Below are 24054 nucleotides of genomic sequence, written 5' to 3' on the forward strand. Positions count from 1 at the left end.
TTGTTTATCAAAATGCCAAATCGTAAAATGACTGCTTCACGACTGATTTGAGCGCAACCGCCGCTGCCAAAACCGCTGGGAGAGTTCGAAAAGTGAGTTACAGAATCGCAAGGCTGAGAGCGTATAATTTATTAAATCGAATTCAAAACTTAATCAAAGAAACAGACTGATACATTCAGAGGTCGTTTTTATTGTGCGCCACTTGTGCTGATATTACTAAATCAACGATGTCTGATCTGCTTTTTATTAATTTACACGCCTAGTTAAAGCAGAATGTAATTCTTAACTAGTGTTAATATCTTTTCACTAAGGCATAAATACTAATTCGACGGCTCATTGGTCTAGTGGTTAGTACCCCTGACTGCGAATGGGTCCCGGTTTCGGTCCCCGGCTGAGACAAATATCGATGTGATGAGCATTTGGTGTTGTGCTTAGGTCATGAGTGTTTAAATATGTATTTATATGTCTATCTATCTATAATATGTATGTATATCCGTTGCCTAGTACCCATAACATAAGCTTCAGCTTAGCATGGGACTAGGTCAATTGGTGTGAATTGTCCAATCATAAATATATAAAAAATCTAAATGTTCCTAATGAATTAGCTAAACCATTGTAATACTGAAGGCGTCGTTTGAAATTAGGTCAGAGATGTAAGGTGCGGGTGCCAACAATGTAAAGTATGACTCTGACACTCTGACAAATCTTAGAAAATGTATTTGACTGGAATTATAGCTCCTGCTAAGTCGACAACTCACACACGATAATTTTTAGTGAGTTAAAAAATACTGTGAAAGAGTACAGAGAAACTATATCTTAACTGCCTTCTACACTATAGAACATTTTTTTTTCGCGAGCAAATGAAGAGTATATAAAAGCAGTATGATTGTGCATCAATATATTTGTTTCTATCTTCGCAACACTTTCATCATCGTCACGTCATTTCATTCCATTTGTCCCTCCTATCCGGAGAATGCATTTTGGTCATAACTCACCGATGTCCAGATTAAGAAACATTCTGATAAACGAGCTAGGTCTGGATATACTAGTCGCTCCCCTTACACTATAAAATCGATTTTCGTTTACTTTTTATAGTTTAATTGTTTTGTTTAATTGGTTTTCATTATCTCTTCGTGTATTTTATTTTATTTTTCTTGTACCTTGTGTGCCGAGCGTTGCCAAGCTGTTATAAATAATTAAAAAATAAACAATTGCTCATACGAGGAAAATAATCATTGTAATGAAAATATAAAATATATAAAATATAAAATTCTAATATTTCATAATATAAATTCTCTTTACGAAACTTTAATCTTAAAAATAGAATTTCTATAAGGTAATTCACCCTTCTCACTCTCTCAATCGCTCTCTCCCTTTTCTTCGACAAAAACGCTGCACATCTTCGTAACGTTCCCTAAGAATTTTACCCTCATGCGCCTAAAGAAGTTTCACTTCAATAAAATTTATTATCAAAATAGGTGTTTTAAATTAGTCTCGATATACATTGATTCATACTCAATTTTCACTTTTTGAAAACGATAATTTTGTCTTCAAACCTTGTCCTTGCAACAACCCTTACATATGAAGCATGCCCAACTTCAAGTTGACGCAAGTCTTGAGCTTTGTGAATATTAACATGTTGTGGAAACTTTCCCTCTAAATGCTAGTTTAGTTTGACTACACAAGTGTAATCATATTCAAGTTTAGCACATGTAGGTCTTCAGTGTATGTATGTGTTCTTAAATGATCACCCAACCTTCATAACTATAAAAATACGTGTGGCACTCGGGGACTGCCGCGGTAAAGCTATTACATAGCATTTTTTATAAACTTATGCAATATAATTATTTATTTATTTTTTTGCAGTATCTTTTTTTCTTTGATCTTAATTCAAGTTTTTTCTTTGATACCTAATGTAAAAAATGTTGTATCGCCACTTAATTATTTATTTATTTTAATAGTTTTTGTAAGGCTTTTTAAATTTACCGATTTGTGTTCGTACACCGGCTATGCTGTATAGGTTATTCTATATGCGCATAAACGCGAGACATATCGCATATGGCGACGAAAAAGCACTAAGACAATTGACTTATGTTTAAATGCCTATAAAGTAAATCAAACAAACATAGTTCTGAGGCCAAAACAAAGGAGTTATTCAAACGAAATAGTTTTTGCTTTACACATAGACATTCTTTGAGTTACAGTTAAACCACGTCTTTTCATAATCGAACTTACCATAATAAAAGCGTAGCTCGAAGAATATTCCATAAGCCAACTAAGATGACATGTGACATATTACTATTGCTTCGGTGGATTTTACTGAAGAAATATTTCGTTACGACATAACATAGAATGTTTGTATTAAGGTATACAAATCTGTAAACATTTATATTATTCTCAAGACGCCAAAAGAGAACTAAACCTTTTAAGTTAATAATAATAGTAAATATAAGTAAGTGCGGCATCTCGAACACACGAATATAGTGCCAAAACATTATAGAACACTAAGACTGTTAATGAATATTACCTTAGTTTAAGCTATTCACAGTATTGTAGAAAATTAAGTCAACATGATATTAATTAATAGCGATAATAATTGTATAGGCTAGATTGTAATTAATGGAAAGTCGCACTTTCTTTTGTGAACGTTATTGTAGGAACAAAAAAATATTATACTTTATTTACTTACATTTTTGTTACTTGCGTGGATTGAAACCGTCACTAAAATTGTATGCAAATTAAAGTATTACCTAAAATTTACTTCGTTCAATCTGATTAAAGTGGTGAGGCTACCATGACTTTGACTAATCCTACCATCTGAGATTCTGTATGTTGGGCTCTCACTGTGACTCTTGGTGGAAACATCTTGTAAACTTTAGTCCAGTCCAGTGTTTGTTAAATGTATCTAGTTATTTCTAATTTAAACGATAGTTTAATCAGATTTCAGCTAATAAACCAAAATTTGGATTAATAACTAAAATTGGATCATAACCTTTTATAGAAATAAAAACTTAAAACTCTGTAATTATTCAAATATTATATTGATTGATAATCAACCAGTGAAGCAGATACAACAAAAAAAAAAAGATAATCAACCAGTGTGATGTTAAGTGATTCCGCCGCCCATGGACACTAAATGGCAGAGGGCTTGCGAGTGTGTTGCCGGCCTTTTAAATTGGTACGCTCTTTTTTGACTCTTAGTAGAATTGCTTCGGAAATATGTGTTTATCACAGACTCCAAACCAATAAGCATTATCTTAAAAGCATGAAATTAAATATTAAAATCTATGAAGACTCATCACACTAAATTGCATTTCAATTGCAGATCTGTTTGTACATTCATAATAACTTGAGTTCGTCAGGGGGCCAGCTTCGTTAGGCGAAGTGGCCAGTCGGATAAACTTGGCTTAAGATGGAGGCACTTCGTCACTGATTGATTGTCGGTTAAGCCAAAGATAGAGCTAAAGAGATAGAGCAAAGATAGCTGTAAGTTATAGGATTTTGATAACGGTTAGTTTTTATGAAAACTAACCGTTGCCTTTCTCACTTTATGACTCAAATAGCTTTTACATGTTATTTAAATCCTCTCGTGTCATTGTGGTAAATCCTTTAAAATTATGATTAGCCCGATTAACTGAACTAGATTGAACCTTAATTAAATTTGTAGTAACTTCTGTGACTGCTCTCATGGATTACAAATACCACTTACAGTTTTACGGGTAAGGTGTTCAGAGGAGTTGCTCGGATTAATACCTGCTGGTGAGTTCGGACGTCTAGGCAGAATACAAAATACCATCCGTATCACCTTAACATCCGTCGTTCCACTGAGCGTTTTTTAAGGCAGTTTTTGCCGCGCACCACCACTATGTCGAACCAGCTGACCACTAAAGTATTTCCAAACCAATTCGGCTCCTTCAAGCAAAGAGCGTACAAATTCTTAAAAGGCCAGGAGCGCTTGCAACCCTTCTGGAAGTGTGAGTTTTCATGAGCGGCGGACAATCAGGGGAGCCTCCTGTCCGTTTGCCTCCTGTAACATGAAAAAAGGTATGCGATTTCAATTGAGAATTCGGGTATTGTTAACTGAGCAGCTGACTGCTTCACGACTGACTTGAGCGCGACCACCGCAGCGAAAACTGCAGTGAGAGTTCGACAAGTGAGTTACAGAATCGCAAGGCAGCAACAGCAAGCTGCCACGGGCAACTAACATACGGCAATCGAACGCTTAAGGTAACGAAATAAAGCTTTATTTTTATTAAAACCATATAAAAAATCAATCTCATTATAATTATTACATTTGATATATTCTTGTCAACGAAACATTTTACCTCAAAAGTTCATCAATTCAATCTTAAAACTACGTTAGTAAAAATAAAATCCGCTCCCTCTTGAATTTTAAGCTCTTCGTATTCCCGAAGCTCATTTACAATTTTGTCACAGAGTAAACAAGTTGTTAAAGAAATTGAAAGTGAATGAAAAGCGAAAATTATTTCGTCTGCGACTGATTTATAGCGAACTAGCTCTGTGCACGTATTTGCTCACAATTCAATCAATTTGTCTTTATATTATTAAGCTAGAGCGAAGACCATAGCCTAGCCGGAACTAGGTGGAGCTGGACAGAATGGAGCCACTTTACCATAGACAAGGGTAATGAACGGCTGTAAAAAATGACCTTCAAATCGACAGAGTGTCAGGTAGAAAAGACTGATTACCTACTAAGTAGGAAAGTAGGTATTAAGAAATAAATGATCACGAATCTTGGAGGATGTAGCACCACTGGTTTGTTTTTTTCGTATGTTCTTGTTACGTCTGTCTTGGTTTCTATCAAATTCAATTGAAAATATATTTAATACCCAATAAAAAGGTTTTGTTGTTATGTTGAAGGAATTTTAGATTTAGCAAGTATAAAAGACCTTCCAGATGATAAAATAATCTATGGTATTCTAGTTAATTTGCTGTTATTAAGATTTCAATCTGAACAGAAAATACATCTCTTGTGTCATTTTCTCTACGGGATTTCGATCGGATCTACTGTCAGTTCTTTTCTTCCGTTCTACGCCCTTGATTTGAAAACTGGCACTAAATGTAAAGTTAGAAGCATTTCATATACATTTCTTTTTTTGATGATCATAAGTGTGCAATTTGTTACCTATATGATTAAATGATTTTTGAATTCGAATTTGAATTTAATTAAATTATAATAAATGTACAGACATACACAGTCTTTGACAATATGTAAGTTCTAAGTATTTGAAAGCTCAATGTAGTCTTATCGTAAAACTTAAAATCACTTTCACGAATGTCACTAATCATTAAATTCGTCTTTAAGCTAAGTTTACTTTTAACTTGGATTTTATCTTAACAAGGTAATAAGGTTTTATGAAGCTTTTATAGATAAGCTTTTAAACTTTTTTGAGGTACTATAACTTGTGTTTTTTTTCTAAAATCGGAGTAAATGGATTTGGCTTTGCCTATATCTTTGTTCCATGTATTTTATGTTTACTTCTTCAATCTACGAGTATGTTCAACGTCCCACAAAACTGTTGTTACATTTTGATTGTGCGATATACATTTATTTATTCACATTCACACACACACTTTTGTTATATCATATGATTAAAAACTTCTAATTAAATCGAGTATATACATCTAACATATAAAATTCTCGTGTCGCGGTGTTTGTGGTTAAACTCCTCCGAAACGGCTCGACCGATTCTCATGAAATTTTGTGTGTCTGAGAATCGGACAACATCTATTTTTCATCCCCCTAAATGTTAAGGGTAGGCCAGGCCACCCCTAAATATTTTATTTTTATTTTTAGATATATTTTTATTTTTTTATGATACATCATTAAAAAATACATACAACCCCTAACTTTTACCTGTCTACAATCAACCCCTATTTTTTTATTATAAATGATATACATGGCAAAACGACTTTTGCCGGGTCAGCTGGTAAAACTATATAATTTTTAGCTTACACTTGTAAAAAAGTTGTTTTAAAATATACATTCTCTAACAAGGTTTAGTATAAACTGCGTAAAAGCCTCAGCACGTGCTCAGGTCCAACCCTACAATCATCTCTTTGGATGTGTTCCAACATTCCTCCTTCACCCGACCAACGACCTACATATTGTGGTGACAATAGGGCTGTCAATTTACCCTTTTTATACAACCGAATCGTTTTATCGACAAATTTATATTAAATATTTGTTATGAGTACGTTATTAAGAAATTTATTTATAGATGATACTATTAGTCCAATTTGTGATACAGTCCTCCGTCGTAATTGATGTAATTCCTCTGTACTAAATCGTTGGGTGTAGGTTTTTAAATGGAATGTCTTATTAAATATACCAACAGCGTTAAATTTTGGGTTGCAATTATTAAAACAAATTTACTAACGTAATAAAAACTTTAAACATTCTAAAAACAATAACTAACCTTAAAATGTAATAACTAATATATATTATTAAAAGGCACCCTATAGAAAAGGTTCCCAAGATACTGGCAGCGTTGCCCCTTTGAATAGCTAGACTAAATCTTTGTCCGGGGTAGTTGCCAGCTCTTCGCTCTCCTGTGATGTCGACTAACCTTTTAGCTATTTTCTTAAATATATAAAAGCCTTATAGCGCTAGGACCCCACGGACCAAGGGTCTCGACACCGAATGGGACAAAGTCATATTCGAAGCCTAGACCCTGTATTTGCATGCTTTAACGTAATGACGGCTCATTGGTCTAGTGACCCATGGATTCGCAGTCATGGGTACTAACACCCATGACTGCGAATCCATGGGTCCCGGGTTCGATCCCCGGCTGAGATGAACATCGATGTGATGAGCATTTGGTGTTGTGCTTAGGTCTTGGGTGTTTAAATGGGTGTTTAAAATATGTCTATCTATCTATAATATGTATATGTATATCCGTTGCCTAGTACCCATAACACAAGCTTCACCAGATTAGCATGGGACTAAGTCAATTGGAGTGACTTGTCTAAAAAAAAAATGATATCTATAATATCACCAGTGCCTCCTTTTCATTTAATTATGTTCAATTTTTATATTGTAATACAACGAAGTGTTAATAAATAATTAAATACATATTCTGTGTTGGAAAATTCGTTGCTTCAACAAATTACTATACTCCGATTAGGACTTTAGGTGATATCACTCTGTATATTGTTGAAAATTGCGTTAAAATTTTAAACCTAACCTATTAAAGTATATGACAACCCTTATCTAGAAATCCTTCGTCTAGAGAAATGCACTAAATTATGTCAAAAACTACAGTGTCGAAGTGTGAACTTATGAGTAATTGAAGTTTAAAACGAAAATTTATGATGTCAGTGGTAGCATATCATCATTTTGCTATCCCTAAACTAATTTAATCTTCGCTTAAATCTCAATTGAAGGGGTATGACGGGCGCAGATGCCCATAAAATAAAAGGCTAATTACCCATTATAAAACGGTTTGCGACGTTATTTTTTTATCCAGGTATCACAAATATTATGCATACCGTGTATACATATATAATCATATAGGATTTACTTGTGAAATCCCTGAGATACAAAGGGATATAATCCGGGATGGATTCACACAATCTCACTTTTCTATCACAATGCATTAGTTATAATGATCCAAAAATGTATCATTAATAATTATTATTACAATTAAGTTTTTATTTCTTATCAATAATTTCAAACTGTGATTATATAGTAGTCAATTTTGTGTTTAACCCAAAATAATTGCAAAATTATACACAAGTAAATGTAAATATTTTTTGTTAAATTACATAAAGAAACTACAACAAAAACTCATTTCATTATAATCAAGCATAAAACAATTCTAAATATTGATATAAGAAAAAGTACGTAACATTTTCATATTATCAGAAACGCCGGAAGCCAAACTAGCCGTATTGAATATGAAAATGGAGCAAAAGAAAACATTTTATGAAAATATTCAATATGAATGACAAGGGTTCGAGCTATTATTACGTTGAAGCTACTTATAACTTGTATAAAAACTTCTAAGAATATTTATTGTTAGTCGATGCGACACATACATTCAACATAGAAAAATTAAATATGTGAATTTAAGACATTTATTCGTAGTTTCTAATCAGATGTTAGTTTGTTAACGCAAACAATGTTAGATTAGTTGTTCAATCGTACTTAAACCTGGGCGTACGTTTTAATTTCCGACTGTACTAAAGGATTTCTTTTTAAAGTGTATGTTGTATTACTTATGAAAACATATTGAGGAACGTCAAAATGACAGACATAGAAAGCTTGATCTTCCTGTCTATAAAAATTATCAAAGTACCAGACGCCACTGCATGGAACTATTAAAAATAATAGAAATATATGAATTACTAGCAGACTCGGCCAAGCGTTGCTAAGGTTTTTGTTATATTACATAGTAGTAAACTATTTAAGGGAAACGGTAAGAGAACACCAGTCATGAGGACCACCATGCTTTTTTGGTGGTTATGCCATTAAATTGTAGCTTATGTCAAACGTTGGTACTTTCAACAGCGCCATCTGTTAGAATTGTGACTGTCAGTTAATAAACAAATAATTTGCAATAAAATAATATTGTAGATATAAATTAAGATGTAAGCTTTTCTTTTAAGTTTGATCAAACTGCACACGGTGTGCAAATTTGATGGAAATCGGTTAAGTAATTTAAGAGTCCATAGCGATAAAACAATATGTATAAAAATATATATTAAGATAAAACATATTTCCTACGCGTGTTTTCAGATCGTATATTGTGCAATTTAAAGTACAAAAAATACGAAATTGAATGTTTATTAACAGATTTATAAGTACAAACAAAACAAACAAATATCCACCCATTATTCTTAAGTCACCATATAAGCACATATAAGTTATTAAGATAGGTGGAAAATTCAATGTTCTTTGGTAATGTTCGATCTCTTTTATATGAAAAACTTCAAAAAGTCATACAGGTAACGCAATGTACATTTGTGAACGTCAACAAAAAATATATATATGAAATGCTTCTAATTTTACATTTACTGCCAGTTCTCAAATCAAGTACGTAGAACGGAAGAGAACAACTGGCAATAAACTCTTCGCCACTCTTTTTAATCGCCAATTTTTTTTGTTTAACACAACGTTTGTAAGGAAACGTTCATGTAAAGTTGCGATAAAAGAAACAGTAAGTTAACATGTAGTTTATGTTCGAACCAATTCAGATCCTCTAATTTCAGATACCTTAAGCCACGCCAGCATTAATAGCAACAACTGGAGCGTTTAGTAAAATTTAAGCTATTAAGCGAAATCCGAGCTAAGTTTCGAGCCATAAACAAGGTGCGGTCGGTTCACCCGCGTGGATTTATCGTTGTCTCACACAATGCTTTCAGAACCGGTATTTGTTGACTTCTCACTTTGCTATTGACATACATTTATTGAAGACTGAAATTCGCACACAACTTAAACTTTCTACAAATTTTCAGAAAGTAATGTATTTATTTATAAAAGCTTGCCAACGCTCGGCACTCTGATAGATGGGTACAAGAAAAAATACAATATTTAATCTGACAAGCACTTATAGGCCAACATAACAAACACGAAGAGTTTTAAATTATAAAACTAAAGGGACAATTGATTTTAAAGTGTGAGGGGAGCAAATTTAAAGATTATTATAATAAAATGAAACAACGTGCATGACTTCGCTTAGTATCCGAATAAACTGACATTTTATTATATGCCGGCCATACACACTACGGTCTACCGGAGATGTTATCTGTGCAGGTATGCCTGCGCAGGTCAACCGAACAATGGTAGCGTGTATGGGGACGTTCCGGTGTAACGGAGCGTACACAGGTACACTGTACGGTGTCACTCGAAAGAATCGAATTGCGCCGGTCGCCTGCGCAGTTTCAAAAACCTGCACAGGTCTATTCCCACACACATTCCGGTCTACCTGCGCAGGCATACCTGCACAGGTGGACCTCTCCGGTAGACCGTAGTGTGTAAGGCCGGCATAACATGTCAATATGGTAGAACGAAACAGGCGGCCTTTTACAACAATAACTCTTACATGTTGGCATTTAATCAGTTTTACAGATCCTTGCGCGTCTTTATTTTTTTTTAGCACCGTGACTCAGTTAATGCACATGGCATTAAACCAGGAAGTCCGGATTTCACTTCCCGACAGAAAAAAATTGCGTTCGTAAGTAGGTACCGACAGTGCGCTACTTGCTTTATAAATATAAACGCAGAAATATTGCGCAACCCTTTACAACGAGGCTGCCTATATAATCTACATCATATTATAGGTCAATGTTTATTCATTAAAATCGTCAATATATGAAACAGTCAATGTATATTTAATATATTATTTACCCCACAATCATCAAAAGATAATAAAACAAAAACTTGTGAATTAAACAATCTAAGTCAAATAACTAATCTACATTAAACTTGCGAAAGCACATTGGAGTTACCATTAAGTAGTCTAAAACACATTAAAGCTCAATAAATTAGAAAGTGACACTTTAGCCTTGTCTGAAACTTTCAGTTTGCGAGCTTCTCTACGACAACTTATGTTAAATAGGTGCCACAATGCAAACGGATTTGCCTGCGTAAAAGCTCACTTCTTAACATTTATTTGCTTTCGCTTGAGGGCTTAGCTAAATATTAGTAGAGAGCCCGTCCCCAACATATTTGGTTTGATTGCCAATTATAATTGAATTTGATTTGTCTTTTTCAATTCTCTCACATGGCGGATCCATCCGTGGATTTGTATGGCAATTGTACTGGTGTAAGATATTATTAGGTCTAAGGAGTTTGTCGTTTGTCTTATCGAAGTAAAATGACGGAAACGCTCCCTTGAGAACCCTTAGGGAAATCTCGATAAAAATATTATTTTCCTCGTTAATAATTTAATTTCATAACTAAAAACTGAGCAGTGTAAAACTTGACAGATAACAAACTGAATAATTCCAACAATGTCTATACAAATATTAAAAATTCTACAACTGTTTCGTGTACACAAGTCCTTGACGCTACAACTTGTACAACTTTAATTAAAGCAAAGAAGTAAAAACAATTACGAACATTCAACAAAAGTCAGGGTTAAAATTTCATCTCGCAAATTGGAGCCACAATAAGGGCATTTATTTCATACGAAAATTCATTCAATAATGGCCCGAACGGATCCTTTTTGACCTCTGATTGTTTAATTAAATTTTATTTTACGACTATTTTAAGAGCAATCTTTATAAATGGTGAGATTAAAGGCTTTAACGGTCGTAGGCCACGTCTTGTTGGGCGGTTTGAAAAAGCTCCTTACAAAACGTCTTACAAAAATTGTATGTAAACATTTTTGGTGATATACATCTTAAAATCTATTTAACAATATACTTCTACTGTATATTATTTAACTAGCAGACTCGACCAAGCGTTGTTGTGGCTTAGGTTTTTGTTATAAGTTTTTAGTTACATAGTAGTAAACTATTCAAGGGAAACAGTAGGTGAACACCAGTCATGGGTGGGCTATTTTGGTGGTTATGCCATTAAATTTTAGCTTATGAAACGTTGGTGGTACTTACAACAGCGCTAACTATTAGAATTGTGACTGTGAAATAATAAACAAATAATTTGCAATAAAATAATATTGCGGATATAAATTAAAAAACAGTCCTTCAAAAAAACAGCGTACCAAATCTTAAAAGGCCAACGACGCGTTTTCGAGCCTTGTGGTAGTGTGAGTGTAACCCTCCAGCCAGTTTTACTTGGTACCAAGTTTTCATAAATTTTGTATTGACATCTCTCCAACTAACTGATAGTTTAATTTACGTATATGGTTCAATTAAATCGTGACATGCTTAGTTCGACAAATACTGGGAATTTACTAATGCCTATCGGAGTAATGTTTGTGCTAGTTTATCAACGTCAGGCACACGGACTGTTTGACGTATTCATTGTTCTAACTGTGCCATTTCGTAAAAGACAAATTGAAACACGCGGTAAAAGTTCTATATGTAACACAACATAACAAAAATCTATTAGACTCTAAGTCAGTTCTCGTCAAGCGTTGCGGCGTGCGGACGTGCACATTGCAAGTGAATCATACCTTTCGGATTTAATACCAGTTACAGTGATTCTCAATCATTGCTATCTATTTTACGCTATGTCTAACTTGTGTGGTAGCTGTGGTGTGGAGATCAGGGACGGAGCTTCCTGCTCTGTCTGCAAGTTGGATTTTCACTTTCAGTGTGGAGGCATTACTGAGGTAGGATATCGGAGACTAGGTGACAGAAGATTCACTTGGTGCTGTGCCAATTGTAAAATCTCTGCGCAACCTCAAGCAGTTTCGACATCCGCCTCTACATCACCTCTAGTGAAGATGCCTGTTGAATCGACTATTCTGGAGGAAATCAGAGCTGTTTCCTTAAAACTCGCCCCTTTAGAATCTTTGGTTGAAGATGTCAAATCACTCAGAAAGGAATTATCGGAGCTGAAGTCCTCTTTCAGTGAAATCAATGGAGTCGTCGGTGAGTTCAAAACTAAAATAGAGAATTTTGAATCCCGTCTGTCCAAGGTTGAATCTGACAATCAGAACATCGTAGAACAGTATGGTACTATCCAAACTAGGCTGGATAAGCTGGAGAGCGAAGCGGACGATAACGAACAATGGTCACGAATTAATAATGTCGAGATTAAAGGAGTTCCTCAGAGGGACAAGGAAAACTTACACGATATAGTTAATTCTATTGGTCAATTAATAAACTACACGGTCCAGAAAAATCAAATTAACTTTGTTACTCGCGTGCCAGTGCGAGATAGTACTCAACCAAAGCCAATTATATTGTGCTTCTTAAACCGTTACGCCAAGGAAGATTTCATAGCGGCAGCAAGAACCAAAGCCAAGGACCTAGCCAGATCAAATTCGTCTATAACATGTACCAATCTGGGCCTTAATGGCAATCATAAAATATTTATAAACGACCACCTCACTCCCAAAAACAAAGATCTGCTGAACAAAGCTCGCAAGGTAGCCAAGGATCATAATTTTCAATACATTTGGGTGAAGAGAGCTGTAATTCATATACGGAAGGACAACACCTCACCAATAATTTATATCCGCAATGTAAAAGACATTTCCAAAATAATATAATCATTATTATTTATATTGTTATTCATAAAGTCTTATTACATTTATTTTTCTCTGCACTTAACATGTTGAGAACAGCTGGCGGTGAGTGTGCGATGGTACGGCATGGTACGGTTTTTTTCTCATTCATTGTTAGACTGTGTTGTGGGTTGACTATCGAAACAGGTTTGAATTGCTTTTGCTTATTTGCTAATGGAGTGCATACCAGTAATGATTCTAACGCTATTTATATAAGATCGATTATTTATTATTTCAAGACGTTGCTTACGGCATTTAAGTATATCTATTGTCTCGCTAACGAAAAATATTTATTGAATAGAATTGTACTTATTTTAGTTTGTTTGAATGGCGAGTCGGTGTATTTATTGGTTATGTTGCTTTGTCTATCCTATATGAATGCTTCGATATATATAGGTAAATATATTGTTTTTATTGTCTGTTTCTTCAATGATTAAGTTCAAAAGTCTTATTGGTTACTATCAGAATGCTCGGGGGCTGCGCACTAAAACGAACGTATTTCTGGCTAACTTATTGTTAAATAATTATGATTTTATTGCAATCACTGAAACATGGCTTCTTGACAGTATTTTAAACAGTGAATTATTTGATTCTCGTTACATAATATGGAGACGAGATCGTGATTATGCGCGGACAGCGCAGAAACTAGGTGGAGGAGTATTGTTAGCGGTGCGGAAAGATCTAATGGTTGTTGAGAGGTCGGAGTGGAGGAGCTCAGCAGAGGACATTTGGGTGACAATCACTTTTAAACGTAGGAACCCTTCTATAAACTATAATATACATTTATGTACGGTTTATTTGTGTAATGAAGGAAGCGGCAATTCTTATAAAACACAGTTGTTAAATTTTTCGAATAAATTAGGTGAACTAGTATTGAGCCACCCCTCGGACGTATTTCTTGTAACAGGTGATTTTAATTTCAAGGATGACATCAATTGGATTAGGTCTGAGGGGTCTACTGAATTGATACCTATCGAATACAAATCTGATTATCTGAAAAATTTTATTGATATTATTAATACTTGTAATTTTTGTCAATATAACGCACAATCCAATATTAATCAAAGAATACTGGATCTTATATTCTCTAACTCACCTGTGAATGTTCAAGCGTGTATGTCACCCTTGGTTTCGGAAGATGAACATCATAAATCATTAATTTTAGATATAGAATTTGTTGAAATACATACTCTAGAACAAGTTAAAACCTTAAAATTTTTATATAACCGCGCCGACTTTAATTCTATAACATCAGTTCTCAATTCGATAGACTGGCATTCTTGCTTGTTTAACTGTACTGTAGACGAAGCACTGACTTTATTATACGATAAACTTTATGAGCTACGTGATAAGTTTATTCCGTCCAAATTTGTATCAAAATGTTTGTATCCACCATGGTATAGTTCTGCTCTAATCAAAATACTAAAGGAAAAATATAAATATCACAGTAAGTACAAAATTTATGGTAACATTGCGGATTACTTATCATTCTCAACTCTGCGTGAAAGGGCAATCACAGTAGAAAAGAAGTGCTTTGAGGTATATATAGACAGAATTGAGGCTTCTATAGTTCGCGATCCTCGTACCTTTTGGTCGTATGTAAAATCCAAAAAAATGTCCAACTCTTATCCCAATTTTATGTGCTACAAAACAACTGGTGCTACTGCAGATTCTGGTGTAGGTATTTCTAACCTATTTTCAAGTTATTTTGAGTCTAATTTTCTGAAACCTAATGACACTGTTAAAGTTAATAATTTCCCTGTTCGTTGTACTAGTGCCGTTAGCATCTCTACTGTGTCAGTTACACATGCGAAGGTCGAGAAACTGATTCGTAATTTAGATTTAAGTAAGGGTGGTGGTCCTGATCTCTTGCCCCCAGTCTTTATAGTCAACTGTGCGTCTGGCTTGGTAGTACCCTTGACCATTATATTTCAGCGTTCCCTCTCAGAAGGCATAGTACCGAAGATATGGAAGAGAGCGTATATTACACCTGTATTTAAGAAGGGCGATAGATCCAATGTTGAGAATTACCGCCCTATTTCTAAACTATGTTTATTCGCTAAAATTCTTGAAAAACTTGTTCACAATGATCTATATACGGCGCTTAAACCTTCTTTCGGGTTGGAACAACATGGTTTTCTCAGAAGCAGATCAACCGTCTCGAACCTAATAATAGCTAATGATTTTATTACTGAGGGAATGGACAGTGGTGGTCAAGTTGAAGTGATATACACGGACTATACTAAATGTTTTGATAGAATTGATCATAGTGTTCTGTTATACAAATTATTGGCTGCAGGTATCCATGGTGACCTTTTCAGATGGTTCGCATCCTACATAGATAATCGCTGTCAGGCTGTTGTACTGCAAGGATTCTTGTCTAATTGGGTCTCCATTCCTTCGGGAGTTCCTCAGGGATCGATCTTGGGCCCTTTAATGTTTATTCTGTTCACATTGGATGTGGGTGATTGTTTCCTCAATTCTAAAATATTACTGTTTGCCGATGACATGAAAATCTTTAAGTTTGTGCATAACACGGATGACATTAACCTACTGCAAGCTGATTTGAATAGGTTTGAGCATTATTGTGTCCTAAACAAGTTGGAACTCAATGTGTCTAAATGTCATCACATTAGTTTTGGCCGTAAACCTAGTCCATTGATAGGTAATCTCACCTTCTATAATCAGTCAATTTCTAGACTAGTAGAAGTTAAGGATCTTGGGGTCATCCACGACAATAAATTGCTATTTGATAGACACATTGATAGTGTTGTTTCCAAAGCCTCTAAATCCTTGGGTTTTATCATTAGAACATCAGCTGTATTCAAACATTTAAAAACTATTAAAATATTATATTGTTCTTTTGTGCGTAGTCACCTAGAGTATGCCTCACAAGTCTGGAATCCTCAATACCAGGAATACAAGACTCGTCTCGAAAATATCCAGCGACGTTTCCTTCGTTTTCTTGACTTTAAGGCCCGCCAGCGTTCTGATGGTTACCATCATCGTTGTCAACGTTACCATTTTTTGCCCCTTGAAAATCGAAGGAATATTTCCGATGTCTGTTATTTACTACAGATTGTTAGGGGGTTCGTTGATTGTCCGGAGATGTTAGCAAAGTTCTACTTGCGAACTGACTTGTTATGGTTCAGACACCGCCCCCTTTTCAAAATTCCTCCATTTAATACTAACTATAGAAAAAATACATTTATTATTCGAAGTGCACAGACCTACAACCAATATTCAACCCAGTTTGACATCGATCTTTTCTGTTCTTCCATTGACTCTGTGAGACGCACACTCACATCCAGCTATTTCCATTAGAATTTTCACTAGAATAGTCATACTTAATTACTTAATTTTTTTAATTTACTAAAGCTCTTTAATTGTTTCACAATGAAACTTCTTTATAAATTCATAAATGTTAACTTTATTCCTCCTTTCTCCTTAAGGTATATATAGATTATCTATAGGTGGAGATTTGTAATTAGTACTGACTTTATTTTATTGTAATCATAATTTACATTCTGTTAAAATACTGTAAATCTTCCTAAAATGCAATAAATAAATAAATAAATAAGATTGTATTTAACTGAAATCTTTTAATTATTTCCACATTATTATTATATCTTAACAATACTACTAATGCGATAGAACTACTGAAACCTACACCAATAAGCCTACAATTAAAGAACGTGTGTGTACTTATGTACACGCGTTAAAAGTTATACTTCCTTGGCATAACAAGATAAAAATCTTTTTAAAAATTTTATTCTACGTTTGTAGAAAAAACGACACTAACAATAGAAAAAAGTATTTAATACATTGAAAGTGTTATTATAACGCATTATCTAGTTAAGTATAGTTTATTTAAATATCACAAAAAAACTAAATGTTGACTATAGCTAACATCAGGGTGTCGGTTTTTTGTGACGGTGAAAAAGAAGTATAACTTCAAAAACATTTATTAGTATTTAGTAATATAGCAAGCAACTCTTGTGAACTCATCCAGTGTACAAACAAATAGGTCTACCTCGATAGAAATTCTATTTACTATATGTATTGCTCGCGTGAGTGGCGCATCGCTAACCAACTTGGAGTGCGCGCGGTACATCCAAAAGTTGAAACTTTCGACTAAATTTTTTTCGTACCCGTAGTAGTCTCACCATTATATTCAGATTATGAACGCGACCCTTAAGTATCCTAAATAAATACACTGACAAAGCAAGCTCTCTTCTGAAGCGTAGCTGGTTATAACCCACCATACCGAGAACAAACAGGGTCGGGTAGATAAGCTGATACAAGGGATTCACTCCATACAGTCTCTTGATGATCATTTTAACTCCTGTCGTCGATATTTAGGTCTTGCTAGCTTCTATGCATTGTTGTTTGACATGCTTGTTTCTACATATATACATAGAAAAACACATTTTTGTTTAGGTTTCAGCCGCATGACCAGCTTAACTTCTTGGATTATAAAAACTAATAATAACTAATAATAAACTGGCGAGTGTGATATGGACAAATGAATAGCTACTTAATGTTTATATTTATAAATAAATAAATCAGATGAAAGATTTACTTGCTTTTTTTTCTTCTATATAACAAGGGACAAACGCCCATAGACACTGTCATTGCCAGAGGGCTTGCGAGTGCGTTGCCGGCTTTTTAAGAATTGGTGCCCTCTTTTCTTGAAGAACCCTAAGTTCGTGGTTCGAAAATACTACAATGGGCAGCTGGAAAACATAACGTGCAAAAATATTAGTATAAAATGTAATGGAGCAGTAATGAGTGACAATATTTACTATTTATTAGTGTGTAAAGTGTAATTCATATTTATTTTTCAGTAGCAAAAGATTTCTAGAGTACCAATAAACGTGTTTCTTCCTTTTTATTAGTGAAAGCTAGTCTGCACTCAAGGCAGTTTCACGAGCGTGCGAAAAAAACGAAAGTGTTTACCGTGAAAATTTTCATATTTCGGCGATAAATTATGCTTCTTGCTTCGTATACGCGAAATATTAATTTACGCAGAACCCTCAAAAGTCCTGGAACGTTTTAATTTCCATCTTGGCCGCGTAAACTGTTAAATGGCTATGACGCTTTATGCGATCGTCATTTATAAATGTCACGACAAAATTCGCTGAATCTTTTTTAATAATGATAAATATTGCTCCTATTTTATTCAAGTAACACAGTATGGCAATCTCCTTTGATGTTTCAATATAGAATGTTACATTATGAACTAAGCTGATATTTATATTATTATTTCTTATTTATAGCGTAGGAGAGTATTAAGACCATACGTTTTGTCAACGATTATAATTAATTGTTCTTATTATTATAACATGACCTCCCTTTTTAATTTTATGAAAAATTCATAAGCGTTAAAGCGAAAATATAAGACGTAAAACAAAAGTGATAGATGCCTTACATTATGCCCTAAAACAGAAGTGGCAATGGGCGGGGCAAGATACACAGATAAAAGGTGGACGTTAAAGATAACTGTAAGGAAAGAAGGAGAAGAGAGCGCCCCAAAAAAAGGTGGATGGCAAGAAGCGAATGGAGAAAGAAAGCCATAGACAGAGTCAGTTGGAAAAAGCTGAAGGAGGCCTTTACCCGGGAAGGGGTTCCGATCGACGGTACTGAAGATAGCTAGAATATATGATATATGTAGAATAACAAGATTAAAATTAATGTATAAAAAACTAAGCTGTATATATAATTTTTTTGTCATGATTTGGAAATTAAACGGGCTTTATTATTATTATTATTATTATTATTACATTTTTATATTTTTTATAATTAATCAATCTGAAACCACATTCTTTACAAACTTACTTTATTTATTTTTACGTTGGATCACATAATAATGAGCCGTCTTCACTAAATGATGAAATGTTTAATTCCCATATTGGGACTGAAATACAAACACTGAGTACAGAATCAAAGAAATCCTAATTTATTTATTTCGTAATTCAACAGCTAACAAAAAAACAAAAAGTGTTTTACTAAAGATATAGCTAAATATGAAATACATACATTTACAAAAAGGTAAACATGTATAAAAAGAAATAATCAATAAAAATCATTAGACACACTAATAATACCTAATTGTTTTTATTGTTAAGTGTTACTAAAAAGTGTGTATGTGTACCATTAAATATCCATATATCAAAGTTACGGATTCAAAATAAAGAGAACCTTTTAATAAGTAATTTAAAAAGTTGGAATAGAAAAACGAAGCAAACGGTACGGTACCATATTAATTAGCAATTGATGGAATTATCATGAAAAACTCATTCAGAGCTCCAATGAAATGTACATTACTTCTCTCAACTCTTAATTAACTAATAATTGTGTATCGGGTGAATTTTTCTTTTACTAATTAAGTTCCGTGACTTATACTGTTCAAGATTTTACAGTTTTACATGATTGTGAAGGTAAAGAATAGAATGAAATGAAAATAACAAAAGCAAAATCATAAATCGAGTTTTTTTAAATTGGAATTAATCAAAAATCAGTGTTCACTGATAGTTAATATAATGAAAACAATATGGTTCAATTCTCAACTAACTTAAACTAAACTTATTACTAGCTGCCCCCGCGAACTTCGTTTCGCCTTAATACGATTTTACTTAGCTTACCTTTTTAGTAGCTACAAACCAGCATAATATGGTATATTTTGCTATGCTAATCCATAGTAACTTTTTGAGTTCACAATTACAGCAAAAGAAAACTTGTTTTTTGGGTTATCCGTGCATTTTCTCCATAAAAACACAATATCTTTTATAAAAATACTGAATATCCATATAAAAATTCATTAGAATCGGTCGAGCCGTTTCGGAGGAGTATGGGAACGAACATTGTGACACGAGAATTTTATATATAGAGATAATATAAATTTGAGTTTAGTATTACAAGAATCCTTTTTAAGATAACATCAACATGATCACACAAGCAAGAAGCTTCTCATAGGACATTATATCCATTATAACTTTTATCTTAGAAGCATGCCTCATTTTGTCTTTAAAATTGCCAGCGCTTCTAAATTATGACGGTATGAAACATGCCCTTTGTGCTTATACAGAATACAGAGCGCCTTAAAATTAAATTTAGCAATGCCGTGACGCGAAATATTGTGGTGTAAAAGGCGCACAATGTTTCAGCTATGCTTCTTCAACGATTACATCGATTTTGTAAGCGGATATTCTGTCGGAACATATTTAAATTTGCGGGTTTTATCTTTAAAATTGTTTACCCTACGGTTTCAATACTCGGCCAATATATATAGGTCATATACATGTATGCCCTGTAGCTTGTAACCACTTGCCGTAAGTAAAAGTATTTTTAAGACATTTAATACGCTCAGATATGAAGGGACAATTTAATATGATTACTCGTCTTTACGGTAAGAGCAGGTTGTGACTTAGGGCAAAATACAGCGTCTAGAGTACAGGCTTGTGTTACTTTTCATATCCCATATGTGTTTGACAAACATACGTGAAAACTCTTTAAAAAAAATCAGTGGCGCTACAACCTCTTTAGGTCTGGGCCTTAGATTTCTGAATCTGTTTCATGATAATTTTTCAACATAATAGGCAAGTAGGTGATCAGCCTCCTGTGCCACACGCCGTCGACTTTTGGGGTCTAAGACATGTCGGTTTCTGCACGATGTTTTCCTTCACCGTTTGAGCGAATGTTAAAGAGAGAAAGTCCATTGGTGCACAGCCAGGGATCGAACCTACGACCTCAGGGATGAGAGTCGCACGCTGACGCCACTAGACCAACACTGCTCTGCACGTGAAAACTTGTTAATAATAGATATTGTTTAACTATTAGTACAGAATCGAGGCCTAGTGGACGTGTGTCAAGATCCAATACGAGTAAACACTTTTTTACCGGATTGAAGTTATGTATTATTATAAACTTTTAATGACTACCGTGACCACGCACGCTGTAAAGCACGCGAAACGTCGGAAAATCTTTTAATTATGTAAAATAATACATAACTTCCGGTAAAAAAGTGTTTTCTTTATATGTGTAAAAGTTATGTTAATAAAAGACAATCCAATACGTTTATCAGATACGGGATTGGCACTTAGATTTGAGTCATTTATAATAAATCTTACCTCTATAGAAAACTGTATTGTATCACAACTACAAAACCAAACATTTTGTAAAAGCTTCGAACGGTTCAAAATAAATGGGAAAATACACAAAAAAGCTTCTTTAAATTCTTTCATAATTCTAGTCGACAGTCAACACTATTATCTACACTTTCAGTATAAACGAGAGTCCTATTATTTGATTAAGCGAGTGAAAAATTAGTACTGAAGTCGAGTGCACTGTTGCGGCTCCCGCACTCCATTCAGCTTATTTACTCTCTTAATTTCGCTATTTTCGCCCAACTTTTAGATTTATTTCCTTAAAATAGGTCAATTAAGGTACTCGTAATAATTTCATAAGTTTGGGTTTACAGGCGAAGTCATCGACGTAGATTAAATTTTATAAAATTATTGCTGATCCGGCAAACTTTGTTTTTTCTAGGAAACATTTTAGTTCAATAAAAATAACTAAGTACTATAATAAAAAAGGTGTTGATCGTAGAGGGGTGACAATTAAGGGTTGTATATATTTTTGTATAGGTATCATAAAAAAATAAAAACAAAGTTTTGTCTAAAAAATAAAAATAAAAATTTAGGAGTGGGACTAAACTAATATAGATATTGACCGTTCTCATACTTAGTGAATATAAATGAAAAATTTCATAAGAAGCGGTCGAGCCATCTCGGAGGAGTATAGGAACAAACATAGTGACACGAGAATTTTATCTATTAGATATGACGGAATCTGAGAGTAAGACAGACTAAGAGAACTACATTGTTCTATGACTAGAAAGTACGACCAGAATATTAACAAAAACAGAAGTTGCAGATAAATTTATCAAAAATGGTAACGTATAATTCTGTGCCGTTATACAATTATATTAAGACGATAACTAACTGATATTATTTACTAGTGTCACTTATTAGCTCAAATAAAGTCAAATCATTAAATAATTCTTAATATTGTTGTTGTTCAGACTAGACCTCCAGATGAGTTTCATCATCGGACGTCAAGGCAGAATACAAAATACTATTTGTATCACCTCGACATCCGTCGTTCCACAACTGAGCGTTTCTTAAGGCAGTTTTTGCCGCACACCACTCTGTGGAACCAGCTGCCCACTGAAGTGTTTCCGAACCAATTCGACTTAGGGTCCTTCAAGTTTATTGCCATTTCTTCTCTTCCGTTCTACGCCCTTGATTTGAGAATTGGCAGTAAATATATATTTATACACGTTCATAAGTGTACATTGTTTTCCCTGTATAAATTAATGATTTTTGTTTTAACTTAAAAAAAAAGAGCGTAACGTATTCTTAAAAGGCCGGCAACGCACTTGCGAGGCTTCTGGAAATGTAAGTGTCTATGGGCGGCGGTATCACTTAACATCAGATGAGCCTCCTGCCCGTTTTCCTACTACATAAAACAAATGAAAGATTTTACCTAGTAACATATAAGTAAAAAATGATACGACAAAATCTAACCCCATATAAGCCATCGGCTAATAAAGATTCAAGAAACTCATTCATGTTTGCTTCATTTCCTTCATTCAACTTCACCAAGCACAATAATTTATTCAAGGATTTTAATTTGATGCTCAATCGAATTCTTTTAGATCACACTAAATTACTGTCTGATTCCGAAGGCAAGGTTAAATAGATATTATATTTACTTTATTTTGTTAGTAACAGCGATGCACGTTACAAATGCGCGGCCGTCTTATGAATGAGAACAGCCCTGCGATTCTGTAACTCACTTTTCGAACTCACACAGCGGTTTTCGCATCGGCGGTCGCTCTGAAATCAGTCGTGAAGCAGTCATTTTATGATTTGGCATTCTGATAAAAAAAATAAAAATTTGTTTTGAAATGTTTATTATGGAACATAAGATACATGTATTACTTATTCCACGGTATTAAATTTGAATTTGTAGGCATCCCTACTCATCGGAAAAGAAGACAGAGGGTGTAGGCCGAGAGAAAAGCCGGCGTAAAAAAACTCTCGGTAAACAATAAACTACAAGCTCCCACCTTTTCAGAATGCCAAATCATAAAATGACTGCTTCACGACTGATTTCAGAGCAACCGCCGTTGCGAAAACCGCTGTGTGAGTACGAAAAGTGAGTTACAGAATCGCAGGGCAGTGGTTTTCTCGAGACGGTGAAATAGTCGGGGACGGTTCACGGCTGGCACGTACATAGCAATCGTTTAGTAATTACAATAATACAGTATTCCCACATCAAAATTATTACTAATACATGACAACACATTGTGCCTATGAAATTAAACCATTTTTTGTATTTTTTGGTAAACAGGGCAAAATCACCTGAAGTTAAGAGATACCATGGACACTCACAAACTTACAATGAATTTTTATATGTCATCAAAACTCAAAAGAAATGCGAGTCACAGGTCCAACGTTCAAGACAGTACCAAAACTATTAAAATCTAATAATAAAACTTATTATTTTTATGGTATAATGAATTTTGGGTATGCAGACCTAGGTTACTTAAAATATTGCAGAAACCTGCAGTAGTTTCGGTTTCCTATCTTCACAGTATCTTTAGGCGTTGTCGTTTATTAGTATTCCGATCTCATTACAAGCAAAACAACTAGAGTAGTGGAGTTCCTGTTTAGCCTCATCTGTGGGCACGTCAGATAACTATGACTTTACATTGTGAGTTGTTGTATGATGTGTTTAGGTTCCGCGTACAAGATGTCGCTGTTACACGTTATCGCTATGTCACTTTTTTTAATTACACATTTTCTAAAATAATATACAAAAATAA

The sequence above is a fragment of the Pieris napi genome, chromosome 21, assembly GCF_905475465.1.
Source record: "Pieris napi chromosome 21, ilPieNapi1.2, whole genome shotgun sequence".
NCBI classification, from domain to species: Eukaryota; Metazoa; Arthropoda; class Insecta; order Lepidoptera; family Pieridae; genus Pieris; species Pieris napi.